Source organism: Thamnophis elegans, chromosome 3 (assembly GCF_009769535.1).
Source record: "Thamnophis elegans isolate rThaEle1 chromosome 3, rThaEle1.pri, whole genome shotgun sequence".
Classification (NCBI taxonomy): Eukaryota; Metazoa; Chordata; class Lepidosauria; order Squamata; family Colubridae; genus Thamnophis; species Thamnophis elegans.
In genome coordinates, this window is record NC_045543.1 from 27,822,270 (window position 1) to 27,837,277 (window position 15,008).

A 15,008-nucleotide genomic window follows, 5' to 3' on the forward strand; every position below is an offset into this window, starting at 1 on the left:
CCAAGGTTTTAGTCTGTCACCTTCTGGTGAGAAAATGTGGTGAGAGAGAAATTCTCTGAGGCTGGGTTCAGCACAATTCCAAAAGCTCAGAAGACAAAACTTCTGGTCTCAGTGAACCACCCAGATTGGATTCTGCAAGATGGCTATTTCTTTGTTTCCCACTGGAGAACACTATCTTATGGTCTCCTCATGAGGAGCAACTGTTTTCAGTACTTGTGGGTGATCTCAATTCCTCTCTTTTTCTAGAACGGTAAGACTGGTGTACTCACCAGTCATTTGCTACATTTGTTTCATTTGCTACAGTTATTGGTTCAATACCCAATTATATCTCTCAATCCCAAGATGTCCAGGTGATGTTGATATTCTGTCTCAGTTCCCATCCTCTTTTTTCCCCCCCAAATGCCAACATTGCAAATTGATCTCTGACCTATAAGTATTTTGCAGTTACTATTTCTGCAAGTTTATGATTCCTAGAAGCCAGACCAGTTAGCCTTTTAAAAATGGCCTCTAAAAGTTTATGATCTCTCTCTACTTTTCACTGTCCTTCCATAATCTAGATCATGGTCCCTGAAACCAAATTTCTCAAAACAGTAGCATTTTTCTTGATAGTTTATTACCTGTTTTGTTTTTAGTTATGTTACCTGAACCTACAGTAGTCTTTAAGAAACGTGATCTAAGGAGTGTATTTTTTACAGGGGAACAAGCAACCTTGGAACAAGTTTAGAGAGTTTCTTTCAGAAAGTTCAGTTAGAGAGAGACATAGCTGACAGCACAAAGAGTGACTGCATCATCAGTAAAAGGAAGGATTAAAAGAGTTAGTCAGAAGTAATTTATGCTGAATTACATTTTCCAACTGACAGTGATTAAGACTGAGTAGCATTAAGGTGTGTAAAATGCCTTAGGATATAAATTTGTTTTATTATATTTTCTCTAAAGAATCAGCTAGCACTTGCAATTTGTTTCTTTTCAGAATAAAAGCTACTGTCTCAGAATACATTTATTCTCCCATGAACTGGACTCTCAATATATCATTTAATAAATGAGGCACTTTGAGGATTAAAAATGCACTTTAATCCATGTGTATATGTTAATTATCTGACATTGCAATAAAGTTGGACATATTAATTAGTAGCTACAGTATTTAAGATCCTGATATCAATTTATTTCGCTAAAGAAAAGTGGTGGTAGAATAGATTAGGCTGGTATTCAACAGTCTTAAGTGACATTTGTGTTAAAGGATGTTGTAGGTGCTATCCATCCAGTTGTAAAATTTCATATGTAAATACAAATCTTGCAGAGATTTGGGCCATTTTTATTTTGAAAAATATCTTGGTAAGAAAAATATATACTGAAATTGTAATTTTGGCTTATCCAAAATAGGAGCAAAGTTACCCTATTTTTCGGAGTATAAGATACACCTGAGTATAAGACGCACCAAGGTTTTGAAGAGGCAAATTTTTAAAAAAGTAGGTAGGTAGATAGAGGGATAGAGAGGGAAAGAAAGAGAGAGAAATACAGTAGGTAGGTAGGGAGAGAGAGAGTGAGTAGTTAGGTAGGTAGATAAAGGAATAGAGGGAAAGAGAGAGAAATAAAGAGAGGAATAGAGAAATACAGGTAGGTAGGTAAGGAGAGAGAGAGGATGTAGGTAAGTAGGTAGAGGGATAGAGAGAGAGAAATAGAAAGAGATAGAGAAATACAGTAGATAGTTAGGGAGAGGGAGAGAGAGAAATACAGTAGATAGGTAAGAAGAGAGAGAGTAGGTAGGTAGAGGGGGAGAGGGAAAAAAATACTGTAGGTAGGTAAGGAGAGAGAGTGTGCAGGTAGGTAAGTAGATGTTTCCAGGTGTATTTATCCATGTGCTGGACAAAGAAATCACTGACAATCTGCAGCACCTAAGACTTTGTTTCTGCTGGCATAGCACTTGATCAATCTAATTCTCATCAATCACTTTAACTAAAGAGCTTTCCAAAAGTGGGGGGAGTTTTTGCACTTTGCAAACCCCCAAAACAGCCCGGTTTTTGTGAAAACAGCCCCCCCCTTTTTAAAAAGGCATGAATAGCCTAGTTGGGGCTTGCAGAGTGCTCTTGCAGGGTTGGGGGGACAAAAATGAGCAAAAAAAGACCATTTTTTTGGGAAAGCGGGCCCTTTTTTGTCAAAAAATTGCATGCATAACCTTATGGAGGCTTATAGAGTGCTGCTGGGGGCTGTGGGGGGAAACGGCCCATTTTTTGCTCATTTCTACCCTCCCCAGCTCCCAGGAGCTCTCTGAAAGCCTCCATAAGGCTAGGCACGGCCATTTTTGTGAAGGGGTGGGGCTTCGGGAGGCAAAAATGCTGTATTCAATGTATAAGACTTTCAGCCTCTTTTCTGAGGAAAAAAGGTGCGTCTTATACTCCGAAAAATACGGTATATGATATCTTCATGTAAGAGTTTTTAAAAAACAAATCTTTCTTTGTAAATGTGAATGAGGCTTTGGGTATTTCAATATTGGAAATAAAAAAGGTGGGTTTCAATTATAAGCTAGCATTAGGGCAGTTTGCTCATTCATTTTTTGTCAGTGTAGAACACAATAAACTAGATGGAAGCTCTAACAATAGTCATAAGAAGCCAACCATAAGGAAAAAGAAATGTTTCTAGATAAATGCAGAGATTTAAATTTTACTCTTTGACCACATTACCAACTCTCTACATTTAGTTGCCAATGTAACTCATATTTCAGTCAAGTGATAGTATTGTAATAGTTAATTGTATTGAAATTAGCTCTCCTGGAAAATTCAAGACATAGAAGAAATTGGAAGGTGTAGAGATAAACTACCAAAGGCATGAAATACGCAATTAGAGAATTGTTTCCATATAAAATGGCAAGGTGATAAATGAAACACTTTGGATATATGATGGAGTGGTATTTCACTGCACTTTCTTATTTACATACACTTTTTTATGCTTCTTAAGAGTTGCTTAGATTATAACTTCTTTTCAAGCAAGAAAGCTAAAAATCTTACTCTACACGACATATATATATATCATCACATAATATTTATTTATCAGCACAAATACAACATACATACATACATACATACATACATACATACATACATACATACATATATATATATATATATATATATATATATATATATATATAAAACAAATGTATATAACAATAATTAACATATAAGAAATGGCAAACCAGTACAATAATTGTTAAATGCTTTGTAAAACATATACCATACTAACATGTTCATCATTTTTTATCAAATAAAAATATTTCTCATCAATTGCATCACCATTTTCGAATTGAGTTACTGCAAAGTTTATAACAGAAAGATTAATCCAAAAATCCAAAAAAGAGGAATTTCCTGACAATTAGAAAAACTAATCATTGGAATGACATGCCTCCAGAAAATGTTGGTGTTCCAATACTGGAGGTTTTTGAGAAGATATTGGAGAAGAGATTTTAGACATCTGTCTGAATTGATATAGGGAAGCGGCCCCCGACCTTTGGGCACCAGGGACTGGTTCCATGCAGAAAGGTTTTTCCATGGACTGGAGAGGCATGATTTTGCATGCTGCTTGCATCCTGTGGATGGGGCTTTGCTTGGTTGCATGGACCGGTTGCTGGCATGCCGCAAACTGATGCCAGTCCACGGATCAGGGATTGAGGACCATTGATATATGGTTTCCTGCCTTAGCATAGGGTTGGACTAGGAAGATCTCCAAGCTACCTTCCAACTCTTGTTATTCTGTTAATTTTTCTTTTTACTGACCAAAGTCTCAAATGGATGAGATGACATGTGTGAAGTGGGATTGATTCAACTATGAAATCCCCCCCCCCCATTTTAAGAATGCAGGCAAGTATTGCAATTCCTGATTCTATTTATTCCTTATATTTTGGTACAGAACATCCAGAATTTCTGTTGCAGTCTTCCATTTCTTTATCCAGAAAAAATATCACTGAATTTAGTTAGCTGAATCACAGGTAAGTAAATATAAGAATATAATTTTAATGTTTCAAAATACTATGATCTTGAATCAGTGTTAATACTATTTTTAATTTAAAACAATAATTAGGTTTTTATAGGGTAAGATTGGAGATATTTTCTTATTTTCAAGCAGAAAAATCCAAATTGAGTTTTCATATTTAGGAAATCTAAAACAAAGACTTAAATCTCTCATTATTGCCCTAAATTCTGTATAATATGTTTGCATTTGCGGAGGAATTGTTTATATTTGTGTGTGTGTGTTTTTATTAGAATTATTGCTAATTTTGAAGCTCAATCAAAAAAACCCTAAGCTGGTATAATGTATATAGTATTCTTAGTTGAGTGAAAAATATTACTGAATGTTATTTTTCAATAAAATTATTATAAATGAGCCTAATTTTTACACTGAAATTAACTGAATTCTATTTTAAAATTCAGAATGGAGTCACAATGAAATTTTTCTATACCAATTGATTTTTATGCTGTCAAAGAATTGTAGATATAATATTGAATTCTGTCTAAAATGAATGTTTAATACTTTTTTATCTGAATTTTCATAATGCCGATAACACAGTTTGGTGTATTACTAGGCAAAAGTAATTTATGTTAATTTCAAGCTTACTTTTAATTATAGATTTTGACAATTTAAATGATTAATAATGAGAATTGTATCATTTTATCACATCTATATGTTTGATTTTTTTTAAATTGATTTTTATGTTGACTAAAATGCTTCTTTAATCTGTGGAAGACTTTTAATTGCCTTAAAGCAATTCCCTAAAAAGAATGGGGCTAGTTTTGTATCATCTAAAAATTTGTTCTGTAGTAAGAGGTGGGAGGGGCTACAACAAGGTTTAGTCACAGCCTGATTGGTCCAGAGACTGAGGAATTTTTCTTAAGTATCCTCCTTTCCCTCTCGGCTCCCAGTTTCCTTCAGTCTTTGGTCCAAGCACTAGCTGTGGCTCCAGTGAAGTACAAGTCAACTCGTGTATTAATTCGATTAATTGGATATCCTAAATTTAATTAAAACAGACTGTGGCCAGAAGAGACTGTTCCAGTCTCACGGTAAAAAGGGGGGGAGCTTTGCCTCCTACTCTGTGGCCAGTCAGAGAGCTGCCTGCTCCTTTCGAGCACAGCTGTGGCAGTTTCTCTGATTACAGTCGCTGAGGCTCAAGCAATATAGCAATAGCAATAGCAGTAGACTTATATACCGCTTCATAGGCCTTTCAGGCCTCTCTAAGCGGTTTACAGAGAGTCAGCATATTGCCCCCAACAATCTGGGTCCTCATTTTACCCACCTCGGAAGGATGGAAGGCTGAGTCAACCCTGAGCCGGTGAGATTTGAACCGCTGACCTGCTGATCTAGCAGTAGCCTGCAGTGCTGCATTTAACCACTGCGCCACCTTGGCGCGGCCTCTTTCGAACAAAAATTTCCTGCTTGGCTGATCTGCTTTAGCAACGCTGCCAGAGCTTCACTGCAGCTTCAAAGTGCCGCCGCGGCTTGATTCATTGCCAGAGGGCGCGCCTGTTTGAATTCAATGCGGCGCAGCCCTTGGAGACAAAGGAGGACTGCGAGTTCGGGCACAGGAGTCTCAAGGATTCAGCTCATTGTGAGGCTAATCCCTCAGAGCTAATTTAGAATGCTGTGATTGCCTGTTTTCTTCACCCACGAGGCGCGGTGGCCATTTTTGATGTGACCATGTGGGCGGCAGCCTCTTGCCACAATACCAGTAGCGGCCTGCTTCGGTGCTGTGGATTGGGGACCACAGATGACCAGGCACGACAGGATTTGATCAGTGCCTGCAGCGCGGCCAGGGATCGAGGCTGGCAGACAACCGCAGTCCATCCAACAGGCACGTGAGTGAGGCGTGGCCTCCACAATTCCAGAGCCGCAGGACCAAGGAGATCTAGCGGAGGAGGGCCAGGGCAGATTTAGGCCCAGGGCAGCGGCCTCCAGGCCTACAGCCAATCAGCGCCCTTCCAGAGCAGCCGCTAGAGATTAATCCAGAAGACAAAAAGCCCTGGAAAAACAGGTGACTAGGGCAGAAAGGCTGGCTCAGGCAGCTAGGCCTGAATCCCCCAGCAGATCTAGATCTCCGATTGGGCCACATTCTCAAACCTCTGATTCGCCCCCTAGGGGCTTCAGTCCTTCCTCTCCCTCTATCCCCTGCAAGGCCCTGCAGGAGGGTGGCCTCTTCTTCTGCCCCCATCTCACCTAGAGCCTATAGGGTAAGGGTGGAGAACCTGGGAGAAGGGGGATCTCGGGACTACCTCCCGGCAGCCCAACTTGCCCCTGAGGGCCTCCATCATGGGGCCCTTACAAAGAGGATTTAGATGATTTAGACCAGTTGCCTGATAGCAACAGGAGACTCATCTCTGCAGCTATATCTCAGGGTATTTCCTCGGGCCTAGCCCAGAGGGGCAGTTCTTCCCAAAGGGTGCCCAGACCACCAGTGGTTTCCAGGTGGAGGTCCCCCTCTGCTCCAGAGGACACGATAATCCTAGGTCTCCTTCTCCTTCAGTGGTCAGTGAGAGTTCCATCTTGAGGGAGGTCACACACCCAGACTTGGGGTTTTCAGAGGATGAGGATTCCGTTCCCCCAGAGGACCCAGCATTTCCCGGTCTTTTTCCTCCTCCCGCTTTCAAGCCTATGTTACACAAGGCCAAAAAGACTACTCAGATTGGCACGGGGAGGTTCCGCCAGTCTCCCAGCACAAGAATCCCAACTTGGCCATGTTTATAAATCCCAACAGGGATAAAGAGGAGGTCCCAGCCCCTCCCCTTTTCCTGGAAGTGATCCAAAATCAGTGGATGAGGCCTTCCTCGCCCAATCCGGGAAGCAATGATAAGCATTATTACAATATGGAGCAGGCTTTCTCCCAGGCTCTGCAACTTCCCACGGTAGATGCCCTAACGCATCCACAGTAGTCTCAGGTGACGTGGCCGACAAGCTGAAGCCAGATGACAAGCGTGCGGAGCTTACTCTTCGTAAGAACTTCAACGCTTCTGCCTGGGCCATTAAGACAGCCATGGCAGTGTCCTATTTCAACCGCACAACGGTCATGTGGCTACGACAACTATAGGACCGCATCCTGATCCAAGATGAGCATCTTCACGAAGACCTCACTAAGATCATTTCAGCTACCCAGTTTTCGGCGGACGCCACTCTGGATTCCATTAAATTTGCATCCAGAGCTCTATCTATCTCTGTGACTGCGAGGAGACTGTGGCTTCGTAATTTGGCAAATGGACAACAAGTGCAAATGGAACCTGGCGGCGGCCCCCTTCACCGGCTCTTTTTGAAGCTTCCCTTGATCCCATCCTTGTGGAGAACAAGGATAAAAAGAAGGTCCTACCTTCAAATTCTAAGAAGCCGGACAATCGTCCGTCTTCCTACCGTAGGCCTTCGTCCTTCAGGCCCCCTGGCCAACAGCAGTACGCCTCCTACAGATATGATAGACAGAGTCAGCGGCTGTTTTACCAAGATAGGAATAGGTTTCAAGGTCAATCCAAACAGCCCTTTTGCGGAGGGGGCGGTCGTTCCTTCTGCGGGGGGAAATGACTCCAACCCAAGCCAACCCTAGCATCCTTTGCGGACCAGTGGGATCAGATAACATCAGAAGCCTGGGTCAGGTTGACGGTCAGGGAGGGTCTCTGTCTGGAGTTTCTCTCCCCTCCCCTGACGCTCTTCAGGACTTTCCCTCCCTCCAGGGATCCAGAAAGGCGCCGCCTAATGCTTCTGGCAATCCAGCATCTGCTAGACATTCAGGCAGTTGAGCCAGTTCCTCCAGAGGAGTATGGGCAAGGCATGTACTTAAAGCTCTTTGTCGTCCCGAAGAGCTCCAGGGGATGGAGAGCGATCCTAGACTTGATGCATCTGAATTCGTTCCTGGTCTACTAGCGCTTCAAGATGTCCTCTCTCAAATCCATATTACTGGAGATCAGATGGGGAGACTTCATGGCGTCAATAGACTTAACAGAGGCATACTTACACATTCTGATTTGGCCAGCCCACCGCAAATTCCTCTGTTTTTCCCACGGGGGTCATCATTTTCAGTACAGGGCACTCCCATTTGGCCTGGCCGCTGCCCCCTGCACGTTCACAAAAGTCCTGGCGGTGATGGCGGCTTACCTGCGTTCCCTGCTGGTGAGACTCCATTGTTACCTCAACGATGTGCTCGTCCTAGCCCACTCCCTGACACAAGTGAATCTGGATCTGCAGATCACCATCCAGACTCTACATTCCCTGGGGTTTTCCATCAACTTCCCTAGGAGCCATCTCTCTCCTTTGACAAAAATCCTACACTTAGGAACAGTGATAGACTCGAGATCAGTGCTAGTTTGTGTTTCACCAGAACGCATAACAAGTCTGCAAACCTTGGTACGGCACCTCCGCGCAAGTTGGTCAGCTTCCATCCTGACCTTGGCACGATTACTGGACAAGATGGTGTCGTGTATAGGGATCGTCCCGTGGGCCCGCCTACACTCCAGAACACTTCAGTGGACGCTCATTCCATTCCAACGACAGCGGATGAGCAACTCCCCATGTTCCATTCATCTACCACCGGGTCTCCACTGGTCCCTGAGGTGGTGGCTGTCTCCGTCCTTGAATTGTGGGGCCGAATTCTGGGAATCGGACCTCATCTCCATCACGATGGATGCCAGCCTCTTCGGCTGGGGAGCAGTGATGGAGGCCAGCCTGGTGCAGGGACAATGGTCGAAGTCCGACCTAAGCCACAACATCAATTGGCTAGAGCTGAAGGCAGCCCGCCTGGAGTTCTTCACTTTCGAGACTCGATAGCCAATCAACATGTCCTCCTCTTGGAGGAAAATGTTGCCGCAAAAGCTCACATAAATCGTCAAGTGGGGACTCATTCCAAAAGCCTGTGGCAAGAAGCTCAGAAGCTCGGTCTATGGGCGGAAAAGAACTTGGCATCCATCATGTTGGAGCACATCTCGGGCATTGCCAATCACCAAGCTGACTGGTTGAGCCGGATGACAGTGGATCACAGCGAGTGGCAGCTGGTTCCAGAGATATTTCACAAGATCTGCCTCTGTTTCGGCGATCCACTGGTGGACTTGTTCGCCAGCCTGACCAACGCTCAACTTCACTGGTTCTTTTCCCACTTTCTTGCATGCAACGCGGAGGGCACGGATGCTCTCAGGAGCCCGTGGCCCCCCGGCCTTCTTTATGCCTTTCTTCCCCGTCCTCTCATCCAAGGAACCCTGAGGAAAATAGTGTTGGAAGGGGCCCATATCATCCTGGTGGCCCCATTTTGGCCGAGGCAACTTTGGTTCGCGGATCTTGTCCAACTATCCATCTCTCCACCCTGGAGGATTCCCTGGGAGGAAGTCGCCCTGTGCCAGGGGGTCCTGGTTTACCCAGAGCCCCAGTGGCTCCAGCTGACTGCCTGGCACTTGAGCGGCGCTTTCTGAGGGATGCTAGCTTATCTGCCAAGGTTATCTCCACCATCGAGGCTGCCAGGCGCCCTTCTACCACTTGAATTTATAATTCGACGTGGTCAACGTTTATGTCCTGGTGTGGGAGGTTCTAAATATCCCTCGCTTCTGCCTCGGTCGCCCAGGTCCTCGAATTCCTACAACACGGTCTAGACCATGGCCTCTCTCATAACACCTTACGGAGGCAGATGGCTGCCCTATCTTCGATCTTAGCAGGGGAGGGTTATTGGTCACTATCTCAGTCACAGTTGGTGAAACATTTTCTCAAGGGTGCAGCAAACCTGTGTCCTCCCCCGGTATACAGGTTCCCCACATAGGATCTCTCTCTCTTCTTAGAGCCCTTATGGGTGCCCCCTTTGAGCCGTTGAAGACCGTACACCTTAGGTTCCTGACCCTGAATGTGATTTTTCTTGTCGCTGCCACTTCGGCTAGACGGATTTCCAAATTGGGCGCCTTGTCATCCAAGGAGGATTTGTGCCAATTCCACCAAGACAGGGTTGTCCTGAGGCTAGATATGACCTTCCTTCCAAAGGTCAACCCCCTATTCCATAGGTGCAGGAGGTCATTCTTCCCACCTTCTGCGCTTCTCCTTCCCACGAGAGGGAAGTCCGTTGGCACCACCTGGATGTCCGCCGTGCTCTACGCATTTATCTTAGGCGTACATCTCCTATCAGGCGATCAGAGACCTTGTTCCTGTCCTTCCAACCTAGTATGCTAGGTGCTAGGGTATCTTCCGCCACCATAGGCAGGTCATCATGAAGTCCTATCAGGCAGTACACCAGGTTCCACCACAGGGCATTACCACCCACTCCACTTGGAGCGCGGCTACCACGGCTGCCTGGGCTACCAGGGCTCCCACTGGAGGATATTTGTAGGGTGGCCTCCTGGGCCTCTCCTTCCCCCTTTATTCACCTTGATCATTTCGCCTCGGTGGACGTGGCCTTTTGCCGTTGGGTACTCCAGCAGGTGGCGACCCTCCCTCCCCCAGAGTCAACGGCCCGCCCTGGGACTTAGCTTGGGTATGTCCCTGTTGTAACTCCTCCCGCCAAAACTACAGGAAAAAGAACATTGGTCCTTACCTGAACATTTCTTTTCTGTAGTAGAGGTGGGAGGGGCTACTTCCCGCCCTTGGTTTGATCAGATGGGGTCGGGATGATCAGTGTATTTCTCTGTATATGTGGTGTTATTTTCCTTACATAATGCTGTCAGCTTTTCCATTCGATCTTGTGAAACGGAGCCGAGAGGGAAAGGAGGATACTTAAGAAAAATCCCTCAGTCTCTGGGCCAATCAGGCTGTGACTAAACCCTGTTGTAGCCCCTCCCACCTCTACTACAAAAAAGAAACGTTCAGGTGAGGACCAATGTTCTTTCTATTGTTAAATCAATTTAGGATAAAGTTCCAGTGTGTAGGAAAACACTATCTTTAATTTTTTATCCTATTCTTCCTAGGAATAAGATGTTATCTCACATAAATCTTTTAGATAGGCAGTTGAATAGAAAGTGAGACATATGATTGCTTATGTGGAAACACTTCATATTTGTAATTGTTACTTAAGTAATTATAACTTAAAATATTAGTAGTTTTCTTATGCCTTTAGTAGCAGGAGTTAAAAAGATGAATATTTCTACATTGTTTTCCTAATGTGAGGAAACTTTTCCAAATTCAGAATTTTTTTCCTCCGTTTTAGCATATTTCTTCCCAAGTGTTGTTTGAAATTATTGACATTTTAAAAGTGTTCAGTGGATGGCGGGGACGACGACAATGATTTTACTCTCCAAGTTCTTGTTATATCATTCTAAATACAAAAACTCAACAATTGAGTGCATGTTTGTAAACAGCCTCCTTCCCAGTCATTCTGCATCCATGTGCAAGAGCAGGTTGCTGCAAGAATATGTGCTTGGTATAAAAGACAGTTCTTCCCCATTGAAACTCTCTTTCCCCGTGTGTGTGTGTGCGTGTGTGTTTGTGCGCGTGCGTGCGTGTGTTTGTGTGTGTCTGCACAAGAGCAGACAGAATAGTGTAACTTGCCCATGCAGGTGCAAAGCCACTTATCTGGGACAAATCAGGCACATTACAATTCTTGTGTGCCTGGCAAGGTCTGGTGGGCCAGGCATACATAGAGACAGATCATTACACTCATCCAGTACTCAGTCTCCAGAATGAGCCAATGCGTGAATGGAGTGACAGGAGCTGCAGCATCACTGAAGCAGATCAGGTGGAGGGCAACCAAGGAGCACGCTGGAAACTCTCCCCCTTTCATCCAAGGTGTGACCCCGCGCTTGGCAATCACAGGCCTGTTGTCTCCCCTGCCACAGGAGGAGGCCGGGAGAAATGCACACATCTTGAATATGTACACGCTAGTCACTCTGATGCTGATGCTGCTCTGCCCACCAAGGATGGCAGACTAGCAGCACACCAATGATCAACTGGGAGGCGAGAGCGAGCTACCAGAAGAAGCGCCTGTGAGACCCCGCAAGTACAGGGATGCTTCGCTTCCGCTCTGGAATATGGAGCGAGTCTCCATCCCCTGCCGTCACCCTTAACTTCTCAGGCCAGGCGAGCAGTGACTGGGAGGGGAGGGTGAGGGGTGGGGCCAGCCAGTGGTAGGATCACCTGACAGGGAGCTGGAGCAGAGGGACGAAAGAGCTGCATGTGGCTCTGGAGTCGCGGGTTGCCGACATCCATTGTAGGCTGATCCCTCTTTTAACTCCACCCCAGGTTCGATTACTACTTCTCCTACAATTACACTATTATCCAGTTTCCCAAATCAAAGTATAGCTAAAATTAAATTTTAGCCCATAGTATTATTTAAATTATGACAGTATGTTGTCCAGACTGTGGAGAAATTACATTTTCCCAAGCCATAATTTTACTTGAGAGTCAGCTTCCAGGACCTTTTAAAGATTATTATTTAAAATATATATTTTATAGTTGCTGTCTGTTTTGATGTGCAATAGTAGTAATCTAGTTAGTCAAGGGAAAATTATATCATAGTGATTCTGTAGACTTATTCATATCAGGGAAGACTTTAGGTAGTGAGTGAATCTTGAAACATTGATTACCATTAATTTTGTTATGCTACGGCCTGATTCTATAGTTGTTGAAATTAATTTTTTCCTCATTAATCTATACTCAGTGCCCTATAATGACGAAGTGAAAACAGAATTTTAGAAATCTCTGTATATTTATTAAAAAGAAAAAACTGAAATATCACATTGGCCTAAGTACTCAGACCCTTCACTCAGTACTTTGTTGAAGCACCTTTGGTAGCATTACAACCTCGAGTCTTTTTTGGTATGATGCAACAAGCTTTGTACACCTGGATTGGGGAATGTTCTGCCATTCTTCCTTGCAAATCAAGCTTAATCAGATTGGATGGCGGCCATTGGTGGACAGCCATTTTTTGTTCCCTCCAGAGATGTTCAATAGATTCAAGTCAAGGCTCTAACTGGGCCACTCTAGGACATTCACTGAATTGTCCCTAAGTCACTCCTGTGTTGTCTTGGCTGTGTGCTTAGGATCGTTGTCATGTTGGAAAGTGAACCTTTGGCCTACTCTGAGGTCCTGAGTGCTATGGAACAGGTTTTTATTGAGGGTATCCCTATACTTTGCTCCATTCAGCTTTCCCTCAACCCTGACCAGTCTCCCAGTCCCTGATGCTGAAAAGCACCCCTCAGCATGATGCTGCCACCACCATTCTTCATTCTTGGGATGGTATTGGGCAGGTGAAAGTGACTGGTTTCTTACAGACATAACACTTAGATTTGAAGTCAGATAGCTCAATCTTAGTTTCATCAAACCAGATAATTTTGTTCCTCACAATCTGAGAGTACTTCGGTGCTTTCATGTGTTTTGCACTGAGGAGAGATGTCCATCTAAGCCACTCTGCCATAAAGACCAGATCGATTGAGGGCTACAGATCATCTTTCTTACAAAGGCCCTTCTCCTCCAATTGCTCAGTTTGATGGACAATCAGCTCTTGGAAGAGTCCTGATTGTGCTAAAATGGAAATGGATTCTTCCATTTGAGAATTATGGAAGCTACTATGTATGAGGAATCTTCAATGCAGCAGAAATTTTATTGTAGCCTTCCCCAGATCTATGTCTTGCAATAATCCTGTCTCTGCTGCAGACAGTTCCTTGACTTCATGACTTTTGCTCTGTTACAGTATGCATTGTCAGCTGTGAGGCCTTCTATAGAGATGAGTGTGCCTTTCCAAATCACATCCATCAATTTAATTTACCATAGATCACCTCCAATCAAGGTGTAGAAACATGTCAGCAACGATCAAGAGAAAGGGGAGGCACCTGAGGTAAATTTCACATGTTGTTGCAGAGTCTGAATACATATGCCAATGTGATATTTCATTTTTTTCTTTTTAATAAATGTACAGACATTTCCAAAATTATGTTTTTATTTTGTCATGGGGTAGTGAGTAGATTAATGAGAAAAAAATTGAATTTCAATAACCATAGAATCAGGCTGCAGCATAACAAAATTGACAAAAGTGAAGGGGGTCTGAATACTTTCTGAATGCAATGTAGATCATGAAAATGGTTGCTAATTAATGGATAATAAATATTTTCAGGTCTCAGTTCCCCAGAATCAAGTTTGTAGAAGAAATATTTATCTCAATAGATACTACTGGATATATAAATCCATTACTAGTTGATGCCAAGTATTGGCAATATTTTTCTTTTAAAGCAATTGTATCCTTTTACTTTTAAGAAAAGCAGTAATGTGTATTTTTCTTCTCTTTGGCAATGTGTGTATTTTTTTCCTAATTATCTGCAAAATCTGAACTATTACTAACCGTGTAATAGAATATCCCTATCATAGTAACACATATTACTTACCACTGTATATTAAAACTGTAAAAGAGAGCTTAAGAGAATCACACTAAAACTAAATAAGATCACACTGCCATCTTTTTATCAGTAATAGGGCTTGCATAGTAGGCATCTCTACTTCCTTTGATGTTTATATAAAACAGATAAAATGCATAAATTGCTTATAATCAGAGTTGAATTAAAGCCAAATAGCATCCCAGAGGACAAAGCACCCCAGGTACCCATCAGCAGCCTAACCAAATGACAGACTTAGAGGAAACTTCAAAGCTGCAGATAATATCCACTGGTAATATCCACAAAGAATCTAGATTCTAATAAAAGCCTGATTTCCACAGTTTTGAGAAATCCAGATATTAGCAGCCCCAAACAAGAAAAAAAACTTAACTACTGTATAAATACCTACTTAGCTAAATATTTTATTCTGTCATACTTCTACAAATAATGTTACAATAGCTGAATGCCAATAGAACAAGGTTCATACAAAAAATCTTGGAAATGGATTGTACTATTTGAAAACTTTACTATTTACTCAGAATCATCAACGTTTGGGTAGGAACTTATTTCTTTTCAAATTAGATTGGTACTCTGTTGTACAACTGCTTACAGGAAAAGGAAAATGACAATTTCACTATGAGACAAAGGGACAGTTTGATCTTGTTAGTAACAGTATACTTTTTTCCACAGCACTGTAAAATACATTTTATTGTCATTTTG

At 43.1% G+C, this 15,008-nt stretch overlaps 1 protein-coding gene across 2 annotated transcripts in view; it reads left to right on the top strand.

The window, feature by feature from the left end:
* Positions 1–15,008, top strand: part of WDPCP (WD repeat containing planar cell polarity effector) — a 160,558-nt gene that overhangs the window by 6,727 nt on the left and 138,823 nt on the right. For both annotated transcript variants that reach the window (XM_032212658.1, XM_032212659.1), the window contains exon 2: positions 3,901–3,979. The gene's annotated coding sequence lies outside the window, so the exon portion shown is untranslated. The remainder of the gene's footprint in view (positions 1–3,900; positions 3,980–15,008) is intronic.